The 27,745-nt window shown below is 36.2% G+C and overlaps 1 long non-coding RNA gene and 1 pseudogene across 1 annotated transcript; one reads left to right on the top strand and one right to left on the bottom strand.

Annotated features, from left to right (window-relative positions):
* Positions 1–16,803: 16,803 nt before the first annotated feature.
* Positions 16,804–27,654, top strand: LOC120195760. The gene is made up of 3 exons (XR_005523112.1): positions 16,804–16,815; positions 25,500–25,506; positions 27,503–27,654. It is a non-coding gene; the product is annotated as an uncharacterized LOC120195760 (long non-coding RNA).
* On the bottom strand, positions 17,122–25,480 carry LOC120195757 (annotated as a pseudogene).
* Positions 27,655–27,745: the final 91 nt, after the last annotated feature.

Here is a 27,745-nt window from a genome sequence, read left to right as displayed (position 1 = left end):
CACATATATATATCATATTCACCTAATTCATTTAACATCCATAACATATTATGTAACATTATAATAGAAATACCTATAAGTCATATCACTTAGAACACATATATATTTATAGTCACATTGCTTATATCTTAATCTTATGCCTTCTCTTAGACCTATATATATTCACATGTTCAGGTAATCCACCATTTCATCACATAATTATGTATTCATATAACTTATTTCATTTCATTTCATATATATATATATATATATATATATATATATCCTCAAGATTTACCCTAATATAAATCATATAGCACTCTTATAATTCCTATTCATATTCATCTATGTCAAACTTATAAACACATCTCACTTCTATTATTTCTTTATGTATAATCTAATCTGTTTACTTAATTCAATTTCATATAACTCTTATAATCTTCTCATATAACTTCAAAAATTTCTATCATTCAACCTATGTGTTATAGCTTTATTTAAACATATGAATCTTTCCCATCTAGCTTATCTTATATATTCATCTTATCATTTATGTTCAAGATCGATCGAACAGGAATTACTTCAAAAATTTCTATCATTCAACCTATGTGTTATACCTATGTGTTATAGCTTTATTTAAACATATGAATCTTTCTCATCTAATTCATAACCTTTCTTATGTAATTACTTATACTTTATCATCTAACACATAAAAGAACAGATCGATCCCTATAATCAAGCATACATACATGCATATTCAACTCATGTCTTTAATCATGCATTCATGTGTAACACTTCAGGAAATAGACCCATCGCAAGTCTTATTCCCATCGCACATCATATACTATTTGAATATGCACTCACCTGGCCTCACTAGTCAATTCCAATCTCTTATCTTTCCCTTGATCGATCTTACTTGCCAAACGTTCCGGAATTGCTTTATGCGTAGAATCTACATAAATGCACATTTCGAGACCATCATTAGATACCTACACTGTAACATCCTCCATGTCGGGTGAGTGATTGATTTGCAAAGTTTCAACATTTGGGGATTAAAGTAGAATGATTATATAGTTTAAAAATAAAGGTTAGTAAATATGAAATGAAGGTAGGGACCAAATGGTCATTGGTAAGGAAAATTTAATTAAAATAAAATGTTATGGGGTATATGAGAACCACGTGGAGTATTGGTTCCAGAATACTCTCATTCATTCTTTCTTATTTCTTCTCTTCCTTCTCCAAACGTGGGCTTGCAATTAAAGGTAAGAATCTGAACCTTGGTAGTTTCTTTGATTTTTAAGATTGGAAATGAAAGTTTGTATGTTATATAAGCTAAAGGAAAGCTTATATGACATTAAAACAACAAGATTAGTGTTTTAGAGATAGATTTGGAAAATGAGTTTTTAGATGAAATTTTGATATGGATGAGTTTTTGATGTTTGAATCAGATTTTTGACTTGTCAATAAGCTAATTAAGAAGTATGAGGGGTTAGAATTCAAATTAGAACATATTGGAATTTGGGTTGGATTCTTAAATGCTATATGGAGAATTAGATTTCTAAGTTTTAGAGGTATTTAATGGATAATAATTAGTTTAAGTAAGTGTATGAGAGATAAGAGTAGTAAAGGGATTGAAATAAGTATGTTTGAGCTGAAATTAGATGATTTCGGGCTCAAAATAAGATTTCTGGGTTAGGGGAATCGGTACCCATTCAAGGGGAACCGATACCCCTTCAACGAAATGAATTTCCAGAATGCAAGAGGGGAATCGATACCCCCAGGGGGGAACCGATACCCCCTCATCGTATATGAAATTCCAGATTGCTTGAGGGGAATCGATACCCCCAGGGGGGGAACCGATTCCCCATGAGAAAAAGAAGAAGAAAGAAAAGAAAGCAAGACTAAGCTATAAATTCTTTAAATTAGTAAGCTATTAAAGCTTAATTGCAAGATATAGACATCTGATGATCATCTTAAAAATTATGTTATGTAGATACCGAGCCTACTCGAGTTCGGGAACAATCTACAAGTAGGATCGATCGAGGAAAAGGCAAAGAAGTATAGGTGAGTGCATATGCATAGCATGAATATAGTAGTATATTCAGTTCTAGACTTGTGATAAGTCTAGATTCCATATTTTGACATATGATTACATTCCATATTATGATACATGACATGAATTGTATTAAATGTATTACATGACATGAATTCATATTATATGTATTACATGACATGAATGTGCAGAAAAAGTTATATGCACTATGTGATAAAGGTATGTAAATGATATGCCTATGTGTTAAAGGTATGGAAATACTATGTCTACGCGATATGAACTACGGGAAATGTATAAGCCCATGTTATGTAGATGAGAACTATAGGTATAGTTGGCATGCCAAGGGTAGAGGGTATACTCGGTTCTTTAGGACACATATATATCCTTTGGAACCTGTGTGAAGTCTTGAAAGACACATACTTGATCCATAGTATGTATATGATTCTTAAGGAATTCTACGTGGTCCTTATGGACATAATTCTACGGGCACTTCGGTGCAATTCTACGGGCACTTCGGTGCAATTCTACGGGCACTTCGGTGCATTTATACGAGCTGTGGTGACAGCATAGTGCACAACCTCACATTACTCAAATACCTTAGGTCTCAATATGCTATCATGGGCCAATAAACTTATTAATACTGAATAATGAATGTTACAGTCATACGCTTACAGGTATGGATATTGATGAAGTATACTACATTGATTAGTTACATGTTTGCATCTCATCTCATATGATCCTGACATTTCATTACATTACATTGCCTTATTATTGTTGCCTCACTAAGTCGATGACTTAGCGTGTGAGTGTTTCACACGTAGGATCGAGGAAAATAGAAGAGACAGGTGAAGCAGCTTGACAGTATTACTCCTGCAACCATCAGATCAGAAGCAACTTATCAGTAGGTTATTTTGTTATGTAAATAGCAGTTGGCATGTAATTAAAGAGTTAAGTTGTGTATGCTCTGAATTTTTTGTAAACTTATATTACAGTATGTATATTATTGTATTTTCTTAGTACAAGTCCCAATATTTTACTATTATTTATTAAGAGTTGTTTTTAAAGTCAATGTAGTATCTCTGACTCATATCCGGGTCGGGTATGGGTTGGGGGTGTTACATTTAATGGTATCAGAGCCATGGTTTAGCCGATTCTAGGCATAAACCAGAGTCTATGGAGTCTGTAAATGGAATACATGCCAACAAATAGCGAGAACTTCTGATCTGGTATAGTATGAGTATGTTGTTTTGCTAATAGAACAATGTGTTTATTCTTATTAGATGTCCGGACATAATAGCTCCCGAAGTGAAGCGGGAGAAGATAGGCATGCTGAAAGCAGTAATTCACCTGCCCTGGCCAGGCAAGGTGAAGAACAGGCATCTCAAGGAGTGCCTGTACAAGATCAAGATACGTTCTTCAGAACGTTAGACGCTATTCTGACGCGTCTTCAACCTCCTGCTCCACTAACTCCAAGAATTAATGTAGCAAAAGAGTTGAGAAGTTTAGGAGCTCCCGAATTTAAGGGAGAAGCTGAGGAAGGTCCGGTGTCAGCGGATCTTTGGTTGAATGATTTGAAAATCATGTTAGATGGTCTCCACTGTTCCGAAGTGGAGAAATTAGATGGAGCTGTGTCTTTATTAAGGGGTCAGGCTAGGATATGGTGGACGAACGTCACCATGAGGATGTCAACCGACCAATTGACTTGGTCTTTGTTTTTAGATGAATTTAAAAGCAAGTATATTGGAGATCAGTTTATCCGCCAAATGAAGCAGGAATTTATGAGTTTGAAGCAGATGAGCCGCTCTGTGTATGAGTACGAATGTGAGTTTAATAAGCTGAGCAGGTTTGCAGCTGAGCTTGTGCCTACTGAAAAAGATGCTTGCGAGTGGTTCGTGGAGGGCTTGCGCCCTAGACTTAAAGAAATGTTGATAGTATTAAACCTGTCCTCGTTCCAGGAGGTGATCAATCGTGCAAAAGCTCTTGAAAGGGCTCAGAATGAAAGATTTGGGGACTCGAGAGTTCAGACATCAAAGAGGACGACTACTTATTCTGGTTCAACACCAACAAAAAGGGGAAGAGACTCGGGATTTCGATCACAAACTAGATCAGAATCAGTTGCATCATCTTCTAGGGGAGCAAGTCAGGCAAGAACTAGACAGACGCAGTCAGTGGAATCCGGTGCTGGGAGATCTACTCCGGGTCAAAGGAAACAGTGTGAGCACTGCGGGAAAAACCATTATGGGGATTGTCGTATGGCAGCTGGGACTTGTTTCGATGCGGAGAGGCCGGACATTTTGTCCGGGATTGTCCCTTGATGTTGGTGAGCCGGCACCATCTGGAAGAGCTGGTTCTTTCTCACAAAGAGGACGAGGAAGAGGCAGAGGAAGGAACCCGTCTGAATTCTCTGCTCAACCTGAAGTTCGATCCACTGCTCGAGTATACAACCTAAAGACAAGTGAAGACCGTGATGACCCTGATATTATAGCAGGTACTTTTCAGTTGTATGATAAATTAGTATTGGTACTGATTGATCCGGGTTCTAATTATTCTTATATTACAAGTAAGTTAGTAAAGGAGTTGGGGATTCCCTTAGAAGCTACGAGTAATGAGATTATAGTAACGACTCCGTTAGGCCAGAGTGCCCGGGTGAATAAAGTTTGTAAGGGGTGTCCCATAAAGATTCAGGGAATTGAATTCCCTGCTAATCTGATGGAATTACCCTTTGACGAGTTTGAAGTGATTCTGGGAATGGATTGGTTGTTCCGGTATTATGGAGATGTTAGTTGCAGATTGAAAAAGGTAACTCTGAAAAGTCCAGACGGAATAGAGATAAGTGTGAACAGTGAAAAGTTTAATCCGTTAGCGAATGTAATATCAGTGATGTCTGCCAAGAAATTATTGCTACAAGGATGTCAGGGTTTTCTGGCAAATGTGATTGATTCAAGAGCTCAAGAGAAAAGGTTAGAGGAAATTTCAATAGTTCGAGAGTTCCCTGATGTTTTTCCTGCTGAATTGCCAGGATTACCTCCGGATAGAGAGGTAGAATTCCAAATTGAAATAATGCCGGGAACAGCTCCGATTGCAATGGCACCTTATCGAATGGCTCCGAAAGAATTGCAAGAGTTAAAGAATCAATTACAAGAATTGCTAGAGAAGGGATTTATCCGACCAAGTGTATCGCCTTGGGGAGCTCCGGTGTTATTTGTTAAAAAGAAGGATGGATCAATGCGTCTTTGCATTGACTATCGACAGCTCAATAAGGTGACCATCAAGAACAAGTATCCCCTTCTGCGCATTGATGACTTGTTTGATCAACTAAAAGGAGCTTCGGTATTTTCAAAGATTGATCTACGTTCGGGTTATCATCAATTGAAGATCCAGGAGAAAGATACTCCGAAGACAGCTTTCAGAACGAGATATGGTCTTTATGAATTCATCGTAATGCCATTCGGAGTAACGAATGCACCTGCTGCTTTCATGGATCTTATGAACAGGATTTTTCAGCCCTACTTGGACCAGTTTGTTGTTGTCTTTATTGATGACATACTGGTGTACTCGAAATCCCCTGAAGAGCATAGCACACATCTGAGGATCGTCTTGCAAATTTTAAGAGATAAAAAGTTGTATGCCAAATTGTCCAAATGTGAGTTCTGGTTAAAGGAAGTAATTTTCCTGGGGCATGTGATCTCGGCAGTTGGGATTAGAGTAGACCCTCAGAAAGTTAAAGCTATAATGGATTGGGAAGTTCCTAAGAATGTGTCTGAAGTTCGGAGTTTTCTTGGACTTGCCGGTTATTATCGAAGATTCGTTAAGAATTTTTCTATGATTGTGCTGCCTTTAACAAAGCTAATGAGAAAGAATGTACCATTTGTTTGGACTTCTGGATGTCAAGAAAGCTTCGAAGTTTTAAAGAGAATTCTGACGGAAACTCCGATATTGGTTCAACCGGAATCTGGCAAGAATTTGTAGTATACAGTGACGCATCCCATAACGGGTTGGGGTGTGTACTAATGCAAGAAGGAAAAGTGGTAGCGTACGCATCGAGACAGTTGAAACCACATGAAAGGAATTACCCCACTCATGATCTAGAAATGGCTGCTGTAGTATTCGCTCTCAGGATTTGGCGTCATTATCTTTATGGGGAGCGTTGTTACTTATATACGGATCATAAGAGCCTGAAGTACCTGATGACTCAAAAAGAATTGAATTTGAGGCAACGTAGATGGGTAGAGTTCTTAAAGGATTACGATGTGATAATTGACTATCATCCCGGAAAGGCTAATGTGGTAGCAGATGCTCTGAGTAGAAAGACGTTTGCAGCTTTACGAGCTATGGATGCAAGATTATCTTTAACGGGAGACGGTGGTCTTTGTGCAGAATTAACCCTTAGACCAACATGGTTGGAACGAATAGGAGTATTGCAAGGTAAAGATGAAATGTTTGAAAAGAATTGAGCAAGTAAAGAACAAAGAGATTAAAGACTTTGAGATTAAGTCAGATGGAAATCTATATTGTAAAGGAAGAATTGTAATACCCGACAATGACGACTTGAAGAAGGAGATATTAACAGAGGCTCATTGCAGTCCGTTAACGATGCACCCGGGTGGAACCAAGATGTATATGGATTTGAAGGATCGATTTTGGTGGTCAGGGATGAAGCGAAGCATCACAGAATATGTGTCTAAGTGTTTGATATGTCAACAAGTCAAAGCCGAGCATCAAGTTCCCTCAGGATTATTGCAACCGCTTTTCATTCCTCAATGGAAATGGGAAAATGTTACGATGGATTTTGTTTCGGGGTTACCCTTGACTCCGAACAAAAGAATCAATCTGGGTAATTGTTGATCGATTAACTAAATCCGCGCATTTTCTCCCTGTTAGAACGGATTTCTCTATGGAAAGTATGCAGAGCTGTATATTAGAGAAGTTATTAGATTGCATGGAGTACCTGTTCCATAGTCTCTGATCGGGACCCTCGATTCACTTCTAGATTCTGGAAATCTTTGCATGGAGCGTTGGGGACTCGTTTAAACTTTAGTACGGCTTTTCATCCTCAGACTGATGGGCAATCAGAGAGAACTATTCAGATATTGGAAGATATGTTGAGAGCGTGCGTAATGGAATTTAAAGGATCATGGGAAAAGTATTTACCGCTGGCAGAGTTCGCTTACAACAATAGTTATCAGTCTAGTATAAAGATGGCCCCCTATGAAGCATTATATGGAAGAAAATGTCGTACTCCATTAAATTGGTATGAACTCAAAGACCGAAGTGTTCTTGGTCCGGATTTAATTCAAGATGTAGAACAGAAAGTTCGAGAAATTCAGCATAACCTCAAAGTGGCCTCTGATCGGCAAAAGTCCTATTCTGATCTTAAAAGGAAAGAAATTGAATTTCAAGTTGGAGATAAGGTGTTTTTAAAAGTGTCTCCATGGAAGAAGGTGTTGAGATTTGGTCGGAAAGGAAAATTGAGTCCTCGGTTTATTGGACCCTATGAGATTGTAAAGAGAGTAGGACCAGTAGCATATCAGCTAATTTTACCACCTGAGATGGAAAAGATACATGATGTTTTTCACGTTTCAATGCTTCGAAGATATAGATCTGACCCTTCTCATATTGTGACACCAGAAGAGATTGAGGTTCGTCCTGACTTGACTTATGAGGAAGAACCGATTCAAATCTTAGCACATGAAGTTAAGCAATTGAGGAACAAGATAATTCCTTTGGTCAAAGTATTGTGGAGAAATCACAGAGTAGAAGAAGCAACGTGGGAGCGTGAAGAGGATATGCGACATCAATACCCTCATTTGTTCGTGCAATGAAAAATTCGAGGACGAATTTTTCTTAAGGGGGAGAGATTTGTAACATCCTCCATGTCGGGTGAGTGATTGATTTGCAAAGTTTCAACATTTGGGGATTAAAGTAGAATGATTATATAGTTTAAAAATAAAGGTTAGTAAATATGAAATGAAGGTAGGGACCAAATGGTCATTGGTAAGGAAAATTTAATTAAAATAAAATGTTATGGGGTATATGAGAACCACGTGGAGTATTGGTTCCAGAATACTCTCATTCCTTCTTTCTTATTTCTTCTCTTCCTTCTCCAAACGTGGGCTTGCAATTAAAGGTAAGAATCTGAACCTTGGTAGTTTCTTTGATTTTAAGATTGGAAATGAAAGTTTGTATGTTATAAGCTAAAGGAAAGCTTATATGACATTAAAACAACAAGATTAGTGTTTTAGAGATAGATTTGGAAAATGAGTTTTAGATGAAATTTTGATATGGATGAGTTTTTGATGTTTGAATCAGATTTTGACTTGTCAATAAGCTAATAAGAAGTATGAGGGGTTAGAATTCAAATTAGAACATATTGGAATTTGGGTTGGATTCTTAAATGCTATATGGAGAATTAGATTTCTAAGTTTTAGAGGTATTTAATGGATAATAATTAGTTTAAGTAAGTGTATGAGAGATAAGAGTAGTAAAGGGATTGAAATAAGTATGTTTGAGCTGAAATTAGATGATTTCCGGGCTCAAAATAAGATTTCTGGGTTAGGGGAATCGGTACCCATTCAAGGGGAACCGATACCCCTTCAACGAAATGAATTTCCAGAATGCAAGAGGGGAATCGATACCCCCAGGGGGGGAACCGATACCCCTCATCGTATATGAAATTCCAGATTGCTTGAGGGGAATCGATACCCCCAGGGGGGGGAACCGATTCCCCATGAGAAAAAGAAGAAGAAAGAAAAAAAGCAAGACTAAGCTATAAATTCTTTAAATTAGTAAGCTATTAAAGCTTAATTGCAAGATATAGACATCTGATGATCATCTTAAAAATTATGTTTATGTAGATACCGAGCCTACTCTAGTTCGGGAACAATCTACAAGTAGGATCGATCGAGGAAAAGGCAAAGAAGTATAGGTGAGTGCATATGCATAGCATGAATATAGTAGTATATTCAGTTCTAGACTTGTGATAAGTCTAGATTCCATATTTTGACATATGATTACATTCCATATTATGATACATGACATGAATTGTATTAAATGTATTACATGACATGAATTCATATTATATGTATTACATGACATGAATGTGCAGAAAAAGTTATATGCACTATGTGATAAAGGTATGTAAATGATATGCCTATGTGTTAAAGGTATGGAAATACTATGTCTACGCGATATGAACTACGGGAAATGTATAAGCCCATGTTATGTAGATGAGAACTATAGGTATAGTTGGCATGCCAAGGGTAGAGGTATACTCGGTTCTTTAGGACACATATATATCCTTTGGAACCTGTGTGAAGTCTTGAAAGACACATACTTGATCCATAGTATATGTATATGATTCTTAAGGAATTCTACGTGGTCCTTATGGACATAATTCTACGGGCACTTCGGTGCAATTCTACGGGCACTTCGGTGCATTTATACGAGCTGTGGTGACAGCATAGTGCACAACCTCACATTACTCAAATACCTTAGGTTCTCAATATGCTATCATGGGCCAATAAACTTATTAATACTGAATAATGAATGTTACAGTCATACGCTTACAGGTATGGATATTGATGAAGTATACTACATTGATTAGTTACATGTTTGCATCTCATCTCATATGATCCTGACATTTTCATTACATTACATTGCCTTATTATTGTTGCCTCACTAAGTCGATGACTTAGCGTGTGAGTGTTTCACACGTAGGATCCGAGGAAAATAGAAGAGACAAATGAAGCAGCTTGACAGTATTACTCCTGCAACCATCAGATCAGAAGCAACTTATCAGTAGGTTATTTTGTTATGTAAATAGCAGTTGGCATGTAATTAAAGAGTTAAGTTGTGTATGCTCTGAATATTTTTTGTAAACTTATATTACAGTATGTATATTATTGTATTTTCTTAGTACAAGTCCCAATATTTTACTATTATTTATTAAGAGTTGTTTTTAAAGTCAATGTAGTATCTCTGACTCATATCCGGGTCGGGTATGGGTTGGGGGTGTTACATACACCTTGTAATTGGATACTAGCAACTTAAACTAACTTATTAAACCCATATTCCCAATTTTCCTTTAGGGGGAATCGGTTCCCCCATGACATACTGGAAATTCTTGTTCGTTTGAAGGGGTATCTGTTCCCCTTGAATGGGTACCGATTCCCCTTGCCCAGAAATCATATTTTCAACCCGAAAATTACTTTATTTCCTCTCAAACACTTCATATATCATCCCCTTTTCATTCTTAACTCTAGTACACATACTTAAACCAATCTATATTCATTTATTTCATCTTAAACCTCAAAATCCTATATTCCATACGAGATTCAAAAATCATACCAAATTTTCAATGTGTTCTAATTCCAATTCTAACACTTTATACTTGTTAATTAGATTGATGACAAGTCAAATTCATCCTTAGAATTTCAAAAACCTTTCTATATCAAAACTTCATTTCTAATCTCTTAATAGAAATCCCTTTCTAATTCTCCCTTCTTGATGTTTTAAGTTTATACAAGCTTTCCTTAAGCTTATATAACCCCCAAAGATTCAAAACCAACTTATAAATTCCAGAAATTAACAGTTAAAAATCAAACTTACCTTTAAGCTGGGGCTACGAGAAGAAGAAGAAAAGAGCAAGAAGAAGGCTTCCAGAACTCTCCCAAAACCCACGTATATCACCTGTATTTAAAGGAAATTATAAAATATCCTTTAATCTGAAAAAACTAAATTACCCCTTTAATTATCCATCTATGTTATTCAATCCATCATCAAAATTCTTTACTTAAATCCCAACACTTTTAACTTATTTCAAAATTGAGCACACAGTTTCCAAAATTTACATTTTAGTCACTGATCCGGCTTTTGGGGATGTTACAATATGTGAAATAGTTAAAATGATCAATATGATTTCATAAGAATATGAAATAAGAAGTATGAAAAGGACATAAGAAAGAATATGAAATATATAGAATATGAATATGAAATCATATGAGGGGTGACATGAATTATATGAAAAAAAATAAACTACGTGATTACAAATATATGAAAATATGCTAGTGTGATGGGACCTAGGAACTAGTATACGTGATATATATACATTTATATAAGTTATTGGATGAAAAATGAACAAGAGATAAAAGAGATGAAGGATAATATTATAGGAGTATGATAAAAACATAAATGATGACATGTATGTATGTATGTATGTAATGGTTATATGAAAAGGTATAGGTAATAAGATGATCATATGAACATGTGATAAAGAGCTATAGAAAAAGAAAACTGTGATATGATGTATGAATATGTAATAAGGTAAAAGACAATGCCATGATATGAGTTATGAGAACTGTAAGTATAGTTGGTATGCCAAGAGTCGAAGAACTACCTATGTCTTTCGAGACATATAGACAGTATACCTATGTTCTAAGGAACATATGGATAGTTTACCTAGGTTCTTCGGGACCTATAGACAGTTACCGAGGATCTTTATGACCTCTGGATAGTTACCGAGGATCTTTATGACCTCTGGATAGTTACCGAGGATCTTTATGACCTCTGGATAGTTACCGAGGATCTTTATGACCTCTGGATAGTTACCGAGGATCTTTATGACCTCTGGGTAGTTACCGAGGATCTTTATGACCTCTGGATAGTTACCGAGGATCTTTATGACCTCTGGATAGTTACTGAGGTTTTTTATGACCTTTGGATAGGTCCTTCGGAACATTCATTGAGCTGTGGTGACAGAATACGTGTGCACAACCTCATAATACTCGTATACCTTGGGTTCTCAATAGTGTATATGGGCTTAAATAATACATAACGAGGATGTATATAATTGTATTAATATGGTATTATTATGATTTATATTGGCTCATATGTGGTATAATACATGATGGTATGATAGTATAATTGTGTTTGGATAGTAGACGACCTGTTTATATTTTAGTAATTCTTTATTATGTAATTATGCCTCACTAAGTCTATGACTTAGCGTGTAAGTGTTTTTACACGTAGGTTTCGAAGAGCAGGAGAATCAAGAATAGGAATTTGCAGATCGACCTATCTCTACTCAGCGATCAGATCAGAAGTAAAGTCACAGTAGGTATTTTGTTGTATGTAGTGTGTTGGCATGTAAGAAAAGCGGTAGTTACAAATGCTCTGATTAGTTTTGTCTTGTTTTGGTTAACTCGTGTACAGTGACAATGTTATTTTAATAAAAGCTTTAAATTTCATTGGTTTTCGTTAAAAGTTTAAAGTTAGAAAAGTCAATGTGACACCTCATACTTGTATCAGGGTCGGATACGGGTTGAGGGTGTTACATTTAATGGTATCAGAGCTATGGTTTAGTCGATTCTCGGCATGAACCGGAGTCCAGAGTGTCTTAAAAAGTGTTCATGCCAACATGGTAGTAAGAACTTCTGATCTGATACGAGTAATGAGTATGTTGTTTAGCTGATAGAAATATTTGATTATCTCTTATTAGATGTCAGGACAAGATAGCTCTCGGGGTGAAGCGAGAGATGATATATTAGCTGAAAGTAGTAATTCACCTGCCCTGGCCAGGCAAGGTGAAGGACAGGCACCCTTTGGAGTGCCTGTACAAGATCAAAATGTATTCTTCAGGACGTTGGGCACTATTTTGTCACGTTTCCAAACTCCTGCATCCTCAACGCAGAGGATTAATATAGCCAAAGAGTTAAAGGGATTAGGAGCTCCAGAGTTCAAAGGTGAAGCCGAAGAAGGTCCTGTTGTTGCGGACCTTTGGCTTAATGATGTAAAGATCATGTTAGAGGGACTCCACTGCTCTATGGAGAAACTAGATGGGATGGTCTCTTTGCTCCGTGGGCAAGCGAGAATCTGGTGGACGAATGTTATTCATAGGATGCCAAATGATCAGAAAACATGGTATTTGTTTTTAGAAGAGTTTAAGCACAAGTATATAGGAGATCAGTTCATCAGGGAAATGAAGCAAGAATTCTTGAATTTGAAACTGCTGAATCGCACTGTGTATGAATATGAGTGGGAATTCAACAAGTTAAGTCGATTCGCGGCCGAATTGATTCGGACAGAGAAAGAAGCATGTGAGTGGTTTGTTGGACTACGACCAAGGCTAAAAGAGATTTGATTGTTTTGAACTTGTCATTGTTTCAGGAAGTAGTAAATCGTGCTAAAGCTCTAGAAAGAGCTCAGAATGAGCGGTTTGGGGATCAGAAAGCTCAATCTTCTAAAAGAACGGGGCTTCGTCGAGCTCTGTACCACCCAAGAGAGTAGAGATTCTGGGTTTCCAATACCATGTAAGGTCTGAATCAGTGGTATCCCTCTGCTAGAGGATCAAATCAGATGAGAGCTAGACAGACTCAATTAGGAAAGTCTGGTGATGGAGAGCACAACATAGACACTGTCAGATTTGTGAGAGATATCATGGTGGGGCATGTAGAGTTGAATCTGGAGCCTGTTTTCGATGTGGGAATAGGACATTTCATGAGAGATTGTCCATTGGGGACAGGAAAGCCTGTGCAGTCGGAGCGATCTGCTTCGATATCCCAGAGAGGACGGGGTAAGGTAGAGGAAGAAGTCAGACAGAATTTTCTACTCAACAGGAAATGCGCTCTACGCTAGAGTATATAATCTCAATATCATGAAGACAATGAGGATCCAGAGATAATAGCAGGTATCTTCTATTGTACAGTAAATACTTTATGATATTAGTTGATATGAGCTTGTATAACCATATAGTAGAGAATGGGTAGAGAATTGAGAATTTAGTTAGAAGTCATTTTTTTAGAAATAGTGTAGTGACAATTCCATTAAGGTACAGTGCTAAAGTAAACAAGATATGTTAGAATACATTCGAATTCAGGGAATTTAATTCTCTGTTAATCTAATGGAGATATTTCTCAAGGGATAAGTAAGGAGATAGTGATTTATAAAGGAGTATATATAGGGAATTAAATGAAAAAGGGGTGTAAAGTGTGAATTATAAGTTGATAGGGGGTAAGGAAATGGTAGATAATGTTATGAAAAGATTGATTGATTTCGTAAGTATACGTTTAATAACATTTGAAGAGGTTTAGGGTTATGTTCTGAGTTATAGAATGATGGAATAAGAATTGGGTATGGTTATAAGGTAATTAGAAATGGATTGGGTTATTTGGGAAGTGAAAACAAATCATTCATTACAAATTGCAATGGGATAAAGTAGAGAAAGGAGATAAAGTAGAGAAAGGAGCATGAGAACATTGAAAGATATGTTCTTATCGATATGTGTAATGGAAATTCGAGGACGAATTTTCTTAAAAGGAGGAGAGATTTGTAACATCCTCAATACCAGGTTAGTGACTAAATTGTAAGGTTTCAAATTTGGTGATTTAAATTAGAATAATTGAGTGGTTTAAAGACTTATATGAGAAATGAGGTGTAAGATCAAATTGAAAAGAATGAGGAATGAAAGGATAGTATGGTCATTTGTAAAGAAAGAAAATATAATAAATATATGGTATATATAGATACATGTGGAAGGAAGGAAACAAAGTTAGAGGTTTCCAGAGTTCCCTTCTTTTTCTTCTTCTTCACGTGTGAAGCCAAGCAAAGGTGAGTTTTCTCTTGAGCTGATTATGTGCTAAAATTTAAGTTTAGTTTTGATTATTAGATGCTAAGTAAGATTAAGGAAAGATTAATTTGCTTTAAAACAGCAAAATGAAGAGTTTATGAGGATTTAAAGATTTGAAGTTTTGAATGAAATATCGAAATAAAGTTTATATTGAGAATTGGAAGTTGAATTTGACTTGTCATCAAGTAATTAAGGGATAGGAAGTGTTAGAATAGGAATTGAACATGTTGCAAACTAGTATAATTTTGCAATTACATAGGAATGACTAGATTTGAAGTTAAAGAAGTGATTAAGGAATAGAATAAGTTTAAGTATGTGTATTAAGTTAGGAGTATTAAAGGAGAAATAGGAAGGTTTAAGCTGAAATAAGGTGATTTTCGAGCTCAAAAATGAGATTTCTGGGCTAGGGGAATCGGTACCCATTCAAGGGAATCGATTCCCCCTCAAACGATATGAATTTCCAGACTGCTAGAGGGGAATCGATACCCCCAGGGGGAACCGATTCCCCCATAATGAAAAAAAAAGAAGAAGAAAGAAGAGAGACTAAACTATTAATCCCTTAAATTGGTAGGCTATTAGAGGTTAATTTCAAGACTTAGGCATCTGTAATCATCTTGAAAATTATGCTTATGTAGATATTGAACGTGACTTTGCTTCAAAATAATCAAAGGGTTAGAATTGATTCAATTCAAACAAGGCTAAGGTGTGCATGTGCATAACATGATTATGTTAGTATATTCAGTTTTAGACTTGCGATAAGTCTAGATTTAATATCTTGATACATGATTCATTCAATATTAAATATGAATGAATTCATACCATATACATTATGGGATATACTATGCAGATTGTGGTAAGTCTATTTCTAGATTAGAGCTTATATATGAATGAGTTACGAGATATCTATATTAGGTATATGAAGTGTGTGTGATGTGTTTGTTATGGTTTATATGTATGAATGAGCATATATTGACATGTTACAGTATATATATATTATATGAGTTGTGTAAATAGGTAGATAAATGTTGTTAAATATGTGAAATAGTTAAATGATCAATATGATTTCATAAGAATATGAAATAAGAGTATGAAAAGGACATAAAAGAATATGAAATATATAGAATATGATTATGAAATCATATGAGGGTGACATGAATTATATGAAAAAAAACTACGTGATTACAAATATGAAAATATGCTAGTGTGATGGGACCTAGGAACTAGTATACTGATATATACATTTATATAAGTTATTGGATGAAAAATGAACAAGAGATAAAAGAGATGAAGGATAATACTATAGGAGTATGATAAAAACATAAATGATGACATGTATGTATGTATGTATGTATGTTATATGAAAAGGTATAGGTAATAAGATGATCATGAACATGTGATAAGAGCTATAGAAAAAGAAAATTGTGATATGATGTATGAATATGTAATAAGGTAAAAGACAATGCCATGATATGAGTTATGAGAACTGTAAGTATAGTTGGTATGCCAAGAGTCGAAGAACTACCTTGTTTTCGAGACATATGGACAGTATACCTATGTTCTAAAGAACATATGGATAGTTTACCTAGGTTCTTCGGGACCTATGGACAGTTACCGAGGATCTTTATGACCTCTGGATAGTTACGAGGACTTTATGACTCTGGATAGTTACCGACGATCTTTATGACATCTGGATAGTTACCGAGGATCTTATGACCTCTGAATAGTTACCGAGGATCTTTAGACCTCTGGATTTTACTGAGGATCTTTAGCCTTTGGATAGGTCCTTCGGAACATCATGAGCTGTGGTGACAGAATACGTGTGCACAACCTCATAATACTCGTATACCTTGGGTTCTCAATAGTGTATATGGGCTTAAATAAGACAAACGATGTATATAATTGTATCTTATATGATATTATTATGATTTATATTGGCTCATATGTGGTATAATACATGATGGTATGATAGTATAATTGTGTTGGATAGTACGACCTGTTTATATTTTAGTAATTCTTTATTATGTAATTATGCCTCACTAAGTCTATGACTTAACGTGTAAGTGTTTTTACACGTAGGTTTCGAAGAGCAAGAGAATCAAGAATAGGAATTTGCAGATCAACCTATCTCTACTCAGCGATCAGATCAGAAGTAAAGTCACAATAGGTATTTTGTTGTATGTAGTGTATTGGCATGTGAGAAAAACGGTAGTTACAAATGCTCTGATTAGTTTTGTCTTGTTTTGGTTAGCTCGTGTACAGTGACAATGTTATTTTAATAAAAGCTTTAAATTTCATTGGTTTTCGTTAAAAGTTTAAAGTTAGAAAAATCAATGTGACACTTCAGACGTGTATCCGGGTCGGATACGGGTTGAGGGTGTTACAACTACCACATACAACAACAATCAGCAGCTCCTCTCATTAGCCTTAATAATATTATTCAATCGGTCTCTCAAATGAAAGAGCTGACTAAAGTAATTAAATCTTATTACTTCTTCCGCTGCCTGCGGACCTTCACGATTTTCTGCCAGATTTGTCACCACCACTGGTACCCAATGAGAAGCTCCCCAGCACCAAATTCCAGACTACCAGAAGCCAGAATGGAGATGGATTCTGTGGTGCGGCGATGCTTGGTTGGCTTCCAATATGAAAGGAGCCTCCTCCTGATGGATTTGATGCACCGAAAACAAACCCAGAAGAAGGTGGTGTGATTGGCTGTTGACCAAATGGCAGAACAGTTGGTGAGGTCTGAACTGTGTCCTCAGCCATACTATCTTCCATTTGATCATTATTAGTAGAGGGTGTTGACCCAAACACCAATCCAGGACCAGTATTACCAAATGCATGCTGTGAGGAGTAGCAGCTGAAGCTGAAGTGAATGAAAATATGGAACCTGAGGAGGCACCAGTGGATGACCCAAAGATTGAAGGTGCACTGCTAGGAGCAGTAACAGAAGATGATGATCCAAAGCCAAATCCTGATGATGAAGGGCCAAATATGGGTCTTTGGTGCTTGCCAATTTGATCCAAATGCGCCAGAAGCAATGCCACTGCTAGAGCTCAGAGGTTGGTTTCTGAAGAGGAAGAACTTACTCCAAAAGTAGCACCTGAACCAAAAGGTTTAGCAACGGATGCCGATGACCCAAACATTGAACTGCCAGAGGAAAAGGTTGTATTCCCCCCAATCCAAAGGATGGAGAGCAGATGAAGAAACTGAGTGGGCATGCTTTGAGTTGAGGTACCAATGCTAGTTCCCACAGCAGATACTTGGGTACTAACAGCATTGAAAGGATTTAAACCCTGGGTCTGGATAGTAGATGTAGATGTAGATGTAGATGCAGCTGTGGCACTGAATCCAAAGATGTTGCTTCCAGTGCTCATGATTGCAGATTTATTGGAAAAGATACTGCTTCCTGTACCAGCTATTGCCGAAGATGTACCACCAAAAGTACTACAGCCTAAGCTTGTAGTTGCAGATGTACCACCAAAGATATCATTGCCTGTGCTGGTAGTTGCAGACGTACCACCGAAGATATTATTGCCTGTGCTTGTCACTGTGGAAAATGTGCTGCTAAAAAAGCCACTTCTGGAGTTCGAAATGGTGGAAGATAAACTATTGAAACTGCTATTTCCAGAGCTTGCGACTTCAACTGTTGCCGGTAGTGCTGCTTGCAGCACTTTTAACTTCAGATGTACCACCAAAAATACTACTTCCAGAACTAGTAAAAGCAGATGTACCACCAAATGGAAAGATCCCTACATTCCCATTGCTTGTATCCTGGTCTTAGATTCGGTTGCTTCACCTGAAGTTGCTGTTAATGTTGAAACTAAAGTTGAAGGGTCTGCAGAGGAAGAAAACTTGAAAACAGGTGCAGCTGTAAAGTGAGGGATCGAAGACTCCACAGAGGGATTGCCGTACGGCTGATGTGGTATTTGCAGTTGCACTTGCAAAGGTGATGGCAGCAGCAGAAGAATCACTATTGGCGGCAGCTGCACTGGATGTTTTGATCAGTACTTGGGACTAGAGAAGGCACAGGTGAAGAGAATGAAAAGGATTTGAAGCAAGAGACCCATTATTTAAGGAAGAAATCTTTTGAGGCACCAAACTTGAAGATACTTCCAGATGATGTAGAAGTGATACAGAAGAGTGATTGCAGCTTCAGGTGTCTTACAGAAGATCTCATTCAGATTGTTCTCCTTCTCAGTTTTATCTGACAAATTATTGGTTGTACCAGGAGCAGCGGTAGCAAAGCTGAACATAAGGCAACAAAGCTTTTTAAGAAGAGTACCCCAGGGATGAAAAACAAAACAAAACAAACTAGATATACATTAGACATTACAGTTAGTCAAATGGGCAACATACTCCAATAAGATTATGACCCATCATTTATTTGACTAATAGTTGACGCTTGGGTGCAAACAGACAACATACTCTAATAAGATTATGACATCATTTATTTGACTAACAGTTGACGTCTTGGGTGCAAACAGATAGATGACGACTTCTAAGTACTAAATTGTGAGTTTTTTATAGTTTAGGCGCTAAATTGAAATTTTTACACTTCTGTTGCATAATATCAGAGAACCTCACCATGCAAACTAATTATCAATGGACCAAAAAGTAAATAAATCCCAAATTAAATCTACCATCATGGAAGTCAGCTATATAATGGATTCTAATGTGGTGAACTATCATTGGCAACATAAGATTTATAACAATAAAATTCAGTTATTAGAAGCTTTAATCAATCTATGAAGAAAGTTCTCCCACTCTTTTTTCTTCCAAACCCATTTACAAGTTCGAAGGTAAAAGAAAGCAACCTGATGGGCGGAGATGTAAGATAAAAATATTAGCACAGAAACAACTTTTACCTTCTTTGACAGTGAAGAAGACCGTAAGAGTTTTATGCATTGTTGACATGAAATCATAATTAAAATCAAATTTGGGGATAAAAAGATGGTCATAAAAGAAATCATCAAATGTACACTAGACCATAATCAGTAGGATTAACCATAATCAGGTGGATTAACAGAATTAAGTAGTCAAATTCATAGTGGAGGACCTGGAGGTGGAGAATTTACAGAATTACATATTGACAAAGAACTCAGTAAATGTTCACTGCATCATCAGGAGGATTTAAAGAATTTAGTGATGTAATGAGGGAGGTAGCAAGGGTTGGATTTACCTCCAAAATACCCTCTCATCTTTCATAAGAGCTGGACCATGATAGGGGAAACCTTATAAACCCAGTCAGTCAACTAACTACTAATCTACTCCATTCAATTGGATAATAGAAACTCTACAGCCAAAGGTTAGATTCACCTCCAAAAACCCAACCAGTCCTTTTATAAGAACCCTGAAACATGTAGGCATGCCTTTTAAAGCTTTTACTCCCTTTCAATCAACTAATCACTAGTCTACAACTTTTAACCATTATTAGTAGTTCTACATACAATGCCCGCATTGGAGGTATAGAAAGAAAGAAAGAAAGAAAGGGGAACAGAAGACAAAGGTAAACAACCTTCCAAGTAAGGAAATTGAATAACGGATATTTACCAACCTGCTTGAGTTCTCTAATTTTTGGTTTGAACTTGTGGCAAGCTTAACACCTGAAGATCCAGAAACTGATGAAACCTCAGCAGCATTTGTAGAGGCAAAGCCAAATGTAGTAACAGCAACATTTGATTGTTTTGCAGCCGGAACTTTCTCCCCAATGCTAAGCATATAAGGAACATTTGGGTGCGAAGAGACAGCATCTTTACTGGCAGTTAGAGTAGATGGAGATGCCACAAATGCTGACTGCACAGATGAAGTGGACATCTCTACAACCGGAAAAGTAACACCAGCATTCTTTTCACTAGCTGTGGATCCATCAGATGTTTTCAAATCAGGTTTTTGATTGAATGCAGCAATTGAAATGGGTTCAACTTCAGAAAGAATAGAAGGCTTCTCCATAGCTTCAGCAGCTGCAGTCGTACTCCCCATGACACAGTTATCCAACCTCCTGCTCCCTTCAGCATGTGTGGATCCATTAGGATAGTTATCATCATCTAGATCCAGATAATCCTGTTGCAGAAACCATAAACAGTAAGGTGTTAAAAATGGAACAGAATAGGGGAAACTGAAACTTATATATATTCCTTCTCAATTCAAAAGGAGGCATTTAATAGGGACTCTTCTTGTGGAAACAATAACACGCTACAGGCAAACAAACAGAAGTTTTGATAAGTAGCTCTATATGATTACCAATTAAAACATACCTCATGTGCACTCATCTGAAAAGCCCGGCTCTTTTTCTGAGATTGCTGTACGAGAGACTTGATCACACTAGAATCGGTAGCATTGACACTAGGCGCATTATTATCCTTCATTAAACTATTACTATCTACACCATTTACCACAGGAACTGGCTTGTCAGGAAGAGCACCTAATGTTGTTGGGCCATTTCCTTTAACTTCATCATGTTTGTGAGAGATAGAACCTTGAAAACCAATCAGCAAAGAACCATTCAATTTATCATTATCATTCATGTTCTCCAGAAATTTTGAAGAATCTACATTCTCAAGGCTTTTAGAGCCTGCCCACGTAGCATAGATGGTGACAACTTAGTGGGTGTTTTTCCCCCTGGGGAAACCATGATCTCCAGTTGCTGTAATATTTTTGAAGCCACCTGACTGGACTTGGATGGAACAGTGGTAAAACTTGTGCCAGGAATGCTGTTATCCCTATTCTCAGCTAGACTATCTGAACCACCTGAACTAGTGCCGGCTTTGTGAGCAGATAGAGGACCAGCTGAAGCTGGTAAACTTAAGATTCTTGAAGAAAGAAGATTGGACTTCTGACGAATCCGCCGAATTGGGCCAACTGATCCTATATCATTGTCTAATACCGAATTCCTGCGCTTCAAACCCTGTGAAGAAAAGAAACGCATACTGTATGATACACTCTAGATTTATAAAAGAAAATCCTGGAAGGGAGAAATATAATGACCCTAAATTAGTACCCCCTGTCTGGAGCCAGAAATTCTGTTTTCATCCCATGCACTCTGCGGCAATGATGGTCCACCAAAAGCATCACTTGCTGTTCCAGAACTCTACAGAATAAGCAAACAACTAGGATAAGACAAGTGATAAACAAGCAATTACAGGAAAGAAAATATTGCCATGCATGACAACCTTAAGGGGAATTGCTGCATTATCCCTGGAATAAGGAGTCCGTGCCATGCTATATATTGCAGACCTGCCCCTCAATCTTGGAGTCACAAAACTGCTTCTAAGGCTGCCAACACTCCCAACATGACCAGAAGATCTTGGCAAGAGCGACATTGTGGAAGACGTAGAAGAGAAAATTTTATTGCTCGGAAAAGTTAAAACTTCAATGGGCACATGATTTTGTAATCCGGGCCTTGATACAGATACTTTTGTTGTCCTACAGCCCATGTAAGCTTTTGCAAGCTCAGCAGGTGAAGCAACAACCTCATTAACAACCTGCAGAACCATTAAAGTTCTTATTTTTAATTATTTTCCTTTCAATATACAAAATTAAAATTATAAAGAATAGTTAAAAGCAGGTGAGGTGAGGGTATGCCAGCCCAGAAGCAAAAGGAAGGAAAGAAAGCTTTTCCTTACAGTTGAGCTGACAAGAGGTGTTGAAATAAGATGGTTTTCAGTCACATTCTCTCTAACTGGGGTCTTTGGAAATTCTTCTTTCTTGTCGTGTGATACCATTGAGATCAAGGCAGACCTCTGTTCTTCATTTCCACCAGAAATGTCAGCACTTCTTGAGCGTAGTAAACCCGTCAAATGATCAATTTCAGATCTGAAAAAAGAATAATAACATTTATTATCTATAGCATCAATAAAATTCCTGTTGACAGAAATACTACTACTCTGGTAGAAACAAACATGCCAACCGCCCAAAAAAGGACCACTGAAGTTTGTTCCTACTCAAGCTGGACAATGAAGAAAAATTACAAAGAATTACAAAATCGTGTACAATTGGAAGGTGGATTGCCAGTAAATCAACTACAAAGGTTGCAGGAATAACTAGAATTTTTTATCAACGTGATTAAATCCAATTCAAACTCTCAGCCCTTTTCTTCCAATTGATGAAAAGTAAAAGAAATAGAAACTTCAGAATCTAAAGCACAGAAAATTATCCCAAGTGAAACGATTCGAGAAATTCCCTCAAAAGAAGGAAGCATAATTAACCTATGTTACTCAAACTCAGGTGTAAGCGTCAGATACGGGAATGGCTAGGTTTTCTAAGTTTTTCTATAGATTTGAATGATCCTTGGAGATCTTATCCCCATATCCAAGTGTCAGACACTGGTTCTTGATGAAAAATAAAGAGTCCGAGCAACATAAAATGCAATTTCAATTTGACATCAAGGAGATGCAATTTCAGCTCATCTTGCCTGGTAAATGTCTTCCGCTTTAAAATTTCCTCAAGTTCAGCAACTCCAGTTTCTTCAGTATGACTAACGGGATTCCCACATCCTATAATGGCTCCTTGCACAACAGGAGGAACCTAAGTGGATAAATGTACATAAAACAACAAAGCATACAAGCTGAGTTCATTAATCATCATAGAGAAAATCACAAGGGGAAAATTCAAATAAATACATAAGAAAATATGATAAATATAAGTGACTGACAATAAACTTGAAAGTAAATTCCACAATTAACAATGAATAAGGGGGCATGAGAATTTAGAACAAAGCATGTCCTTAACATTTATTGTAATATTCTATTGCTCTAGACAGAAGATATAACATAGCAAGAAATGGATGCGTCTGTTTTCAAACAAATATGAGTGCTCCGTTTTTCACTTACAGTTGAGGCTTTGGCGAAAATAGAAGAAAATGTTATAAAGATGAGAAAAAAATAGATTAATTATTTCAAAAAAAAAATAGAATAGATCCATTTCCTCTTTCAAAAATAGATAAGAAGGGAATGCTAAATGGTTCATCATTTTTTTTGATAAAAATGGGAGGCCTCATTAAAAAACCCCTTCATACCCCTCAAGCTATGAATATAGCTTAACGGACATTGGAAGGAGGAAAAGAGTACCTCAAAATTTTATTCAATAAACACCAAGTATATCAAGAGTTCATTACACCCATACACAACCAAAATACAACCTCAAAAATGACCAACACTCTTCTAACATCTCATCCAAAGCCATATCCCTAACTTAGCAAGACTTACCCCACCTTACAAAACAACCCAGATATCCTATACACAGCAAAACAGTAAGCTAGACTACAAACAATTACGCAATTCCTGACTTTGCAAGCTCATCAGCCTTCCAATTGCAACATCTCTGAATATGCCTAACAATTACTTTTTTATTCACCACCACTGCACAAATTTCCTTGACCAAATGTTCAAACAAAGCTGGGCAAGAACCAGGATTTTTGATTCATCAAACTTTCTTAGTTTGTACTACTTACAAGTTGCAATACTAAATATGTTCACCTTTCTCATTCTAAAAAGTATTTGACATACTAAAAGATATACTAAAAGGTTTTCAAGAAAGGAAAAAAGGTAATAAAAACGCTACAAGATAACTAAAAGGTTTACCATAAATGGAAATGTATTAAGGTTTTCAAGAAAGTAAAAAAGGTAATAAAAACGCTACAAGAAAACTAAAAGGAATACCATAAATGGAAATGTATTAAGCCAAAAAAATAAAAAGCTGTACAGAACATAAAAACAACTAGTTTAAATAATACGCACTGTTGAAGTAGCGTCTGGTTGATTCTCCCTTGGTTCCTCATTAGTCCCTGATGGCATTATATCACATGTAATCAACATCACGGAAAAAAAGGAACAAAACTGATTCATGGTAATTTGATATTCAACCATGCCTAACATAAAAAACTCATACACGAGCAAAGTTTAATCACCAATTATAATTTACTCAATCCTATAAAAAAAAATTATAATTTACTCAAGGCATCTTGATTCCTATCAATAACTCATTAACATATAAAGTACACATTAATTTCAAAGTAAAACAACATTGCGTAATCAAGAACAGGTTCGAATTAAATACATATTACATTTAAATGAAGCATTCAAGCATATATCAACTAAATGAGAGATATTGTATACAATAAAGAAAATCAAATAATTATACAAAAATTATAAAGAGGATTATTATTCACATGAACCTATTTTTTATACTAAAGATTACAAATCGAAATAAATAAAACCCAACTCCCAGAAGCCTTCCTCTACAAGAAAGAACAAATTTTCTAACCAGAAATTTGCAAACTACCACTCCAAACCCAATATTAAGAGAAACCTAACCGAACCCATGTCCCCAAAAAAACTGTGGTTTATGGAGGAAGTTTCTCTCCATATTTTAATTTCAGGAATGATAGAATAGAACCGAGGAGAATACTCACCAGAGTCCGGCAATTGCGGTGTCTGAAGCGGCGGCTGATGGAGGCGTTTCGTAAAGACGGAAGCGAAGAGCCTTTGAGCACTGGAAGTAATAAGCCTCCGCGCTGGATCCACCAATTTCGATAACCAACCATTTCTATCGCCGGTACCGCTGGGGTTCCTTATTGAGGTCGGCGGCCTGTCGTATGGTGTAGTCTTTGTTGCCCTCCGTAACGGCCGTTTTCTGAATTTTCCCCCGGCTCCTAATCCACCTTCATAGGGGTTACTCTCCTCACGTGCCGTCGCCATCAGAGAAACAGAAAAGGAGAAAAGGGGAAATGAATGTTAGGGATAGGGATTTTGAGGAAAATTTTTCAAGGGAAATGAAAAGCTGGTTAATTAGGGTTTTTATATAATATTGTATTTTCATACAGAGTGAGAGAAAAATGAAATTAAAAAGAAAAAAAGTGCTAATAATGGATACAAGCATACGTATTTTTGGTATCTTTGTAAGATGACAGTGGTAATACCTCTCAGTCACATGTCGGTGATCTTAAAGGTAACAAGCGAGGAGGGGGAAGTCGGGTTTTTTAACAGTTCATATTAACCGTGTTCTTCTACGGCAGACATTCAATTATTGGCGTGGTTTCGTCTTAATAGTTTAATTATTTTTTATGAACTTTTATTAGTTAGAGTATTATTTTTTTATGATTTTAGATTCGAACAATTATATTATTAATGTGTGTCCTTTATTAATGATTAAGAAATATTATGAACATATATTATCTTATAAGCACTCTAATGTTATTTTTTGATTTTATCTTGATAAACCTTTGTAAAAAAAATAACATAATTATTGATGTGAGATTTTTATTTTTTTCAATAACGACATGACATTATCTTATGATGATATGTCAGTATTACCGTTAATTTTTTAACAGTGAGTGAACAAAATGAAACAAAAACATTAGATTAACTACGATTTAAAAAATAATAATATTTAAATAATCAAAATAGAACCGCACAAATAGTTTGATGATTAAATATTAATTTACCTTTTTGAATTTATCTCATAGTAAACTACATATTTAATCAAACAACTATCACGTAGGTTTCATTTTGATCACCCAATTATTTGTTTTTAAAATCACTACTAACGTTATATTTTGATTTCATTTTGGATGTTATCATTAAAAATTAATAGATTTGCTAAAGTGTCGTTAATTTTTAAGAGTTGGTGACCAAAACGAAACTAAAATGAATATTGGTGATAATTTTGCAATAAATAATTGAATGATCAAAACGTAACTAAAGGAATGATTGAATGACTTTAGTAGAGGGGATTCTAGTTAAATAAAGAATAATTATCACTTTAGTTATTTATTGTTATTCATTGTTAAAAAAATTAATGACACGTCAATAATTTCATGAACGTTGTGAGTCCATTAATTAGTCGAAAAGGTAGGACCATAAACTCAAAATGACTATAACATGGTCTAAACGCAGAGACATGAAGATGGGAGCAACGACTGAGGATGGCGCGCAGAACCCACACGTTGGATTTTCGACCAACTGATTCTAAAGCTCCGTCCGCAAGGCAAAATTAGCCCAGTACGATCTGAGTTTTTTTTTTATATTTAATCCAATAGAATAAATAGAAATTTATTTTAAAATTTACAGATAAAGACATAAAACTCGTCAATTTAAAATAACGAATTTTAATTAAAAAATATATTTTTATTTAAATTTTTTAACTCGATGTTATAAATTTTAATAAAAAATTATATTTTATAAAAACTTCTCATCTCGAGATGACGAGTTCTATAAACAATGTGAACAATACTATATATCCCAAAATAAACTTCTACTTGCCCTGCAAAAAGAAACCCCATCAGTAAAGACCTTTGGGTTCCAATGTTGTGGGCGATGTCAACAAGAATGGTTTTCGGCTTTGGGCTTTATGCCATGTTGATTTTGAGAAATTGAAAAATTATGAGAAAACTATATCCTTAATTGCTTATTAAACTCTAAAACATACAGAGGGTAGGAAAAATCTCTAATAATTAGCTAAATTCCTTTTTTAAAAAAAGGGCTAAAAAACCTGTCAACATTAAATAACCCTCAACTCGGAGTTGTATAGTTCTGCTATAAAACTATTTTTGCAAAATTTAATTAAGGAACTATTTCTTTACAGAGCTCAATACAGAAGCTTACATGACACACACAAAATGCAACCACAACTTTAAAACAGTTGATGCCGGCATGAGACGAAAGATTCAATTGTGTTAGCGATCTTGGTTTTCCTTTTCAGCAAGCAGTTCTTCAATGTTACTGGGATTCAATAGTGAATCGTCGAGACGATTTGAGCAGTAATCAACAGTGGATATCCAAAGTTCTCGTCGTTTTAAACACTACCAGGCAGCTTAGAGTCGCAATGGAAAGACGCAGCATGCAGTAAAAGAGAAAGAGGACACTTATCGTCCTTTTGATCTTCGACGCTTCCCCAAAAGTTTTAACATGTTGTCGGTGACATCAAGAGGGGAATCATCTTCACCACGGCTATTGTCCGAAGTATGAGTCAGCCAAGCCAAAGCTTCTACCGCAGCATCCCTCTCAGCAAGCTGCTTGTTTTTCATGGGCTTTCCCACAAACTGCATTCCTTTGAATTCCACTAGAGCTCTGAACTCATTCGTCTTCAGATGCTTT

Source organism: Hibiscus syriacus, unplaced genomic scaffold (assembly GCF_006381635.1).
Source record: "Hibiscus syriacus cultivar Baekdansim isolate YM2019G1 unplaced genomic scaffold, ASM638163v2 tig00117021_pilon, whole genome shotgun sequence".
Classification (NCBI taxonomy): Eukaryota; Viridiplantae; Streptophyta; class Magnoliopsida; order Malvales; family Malvaceae; genus Hibiscus; species Hibiscus syriacus.
The sequence above is the reverse complement of the archived record's forward strand: the minus strand, read 5'-3'. Positions and strand labels throughout refer to the sequence as shown.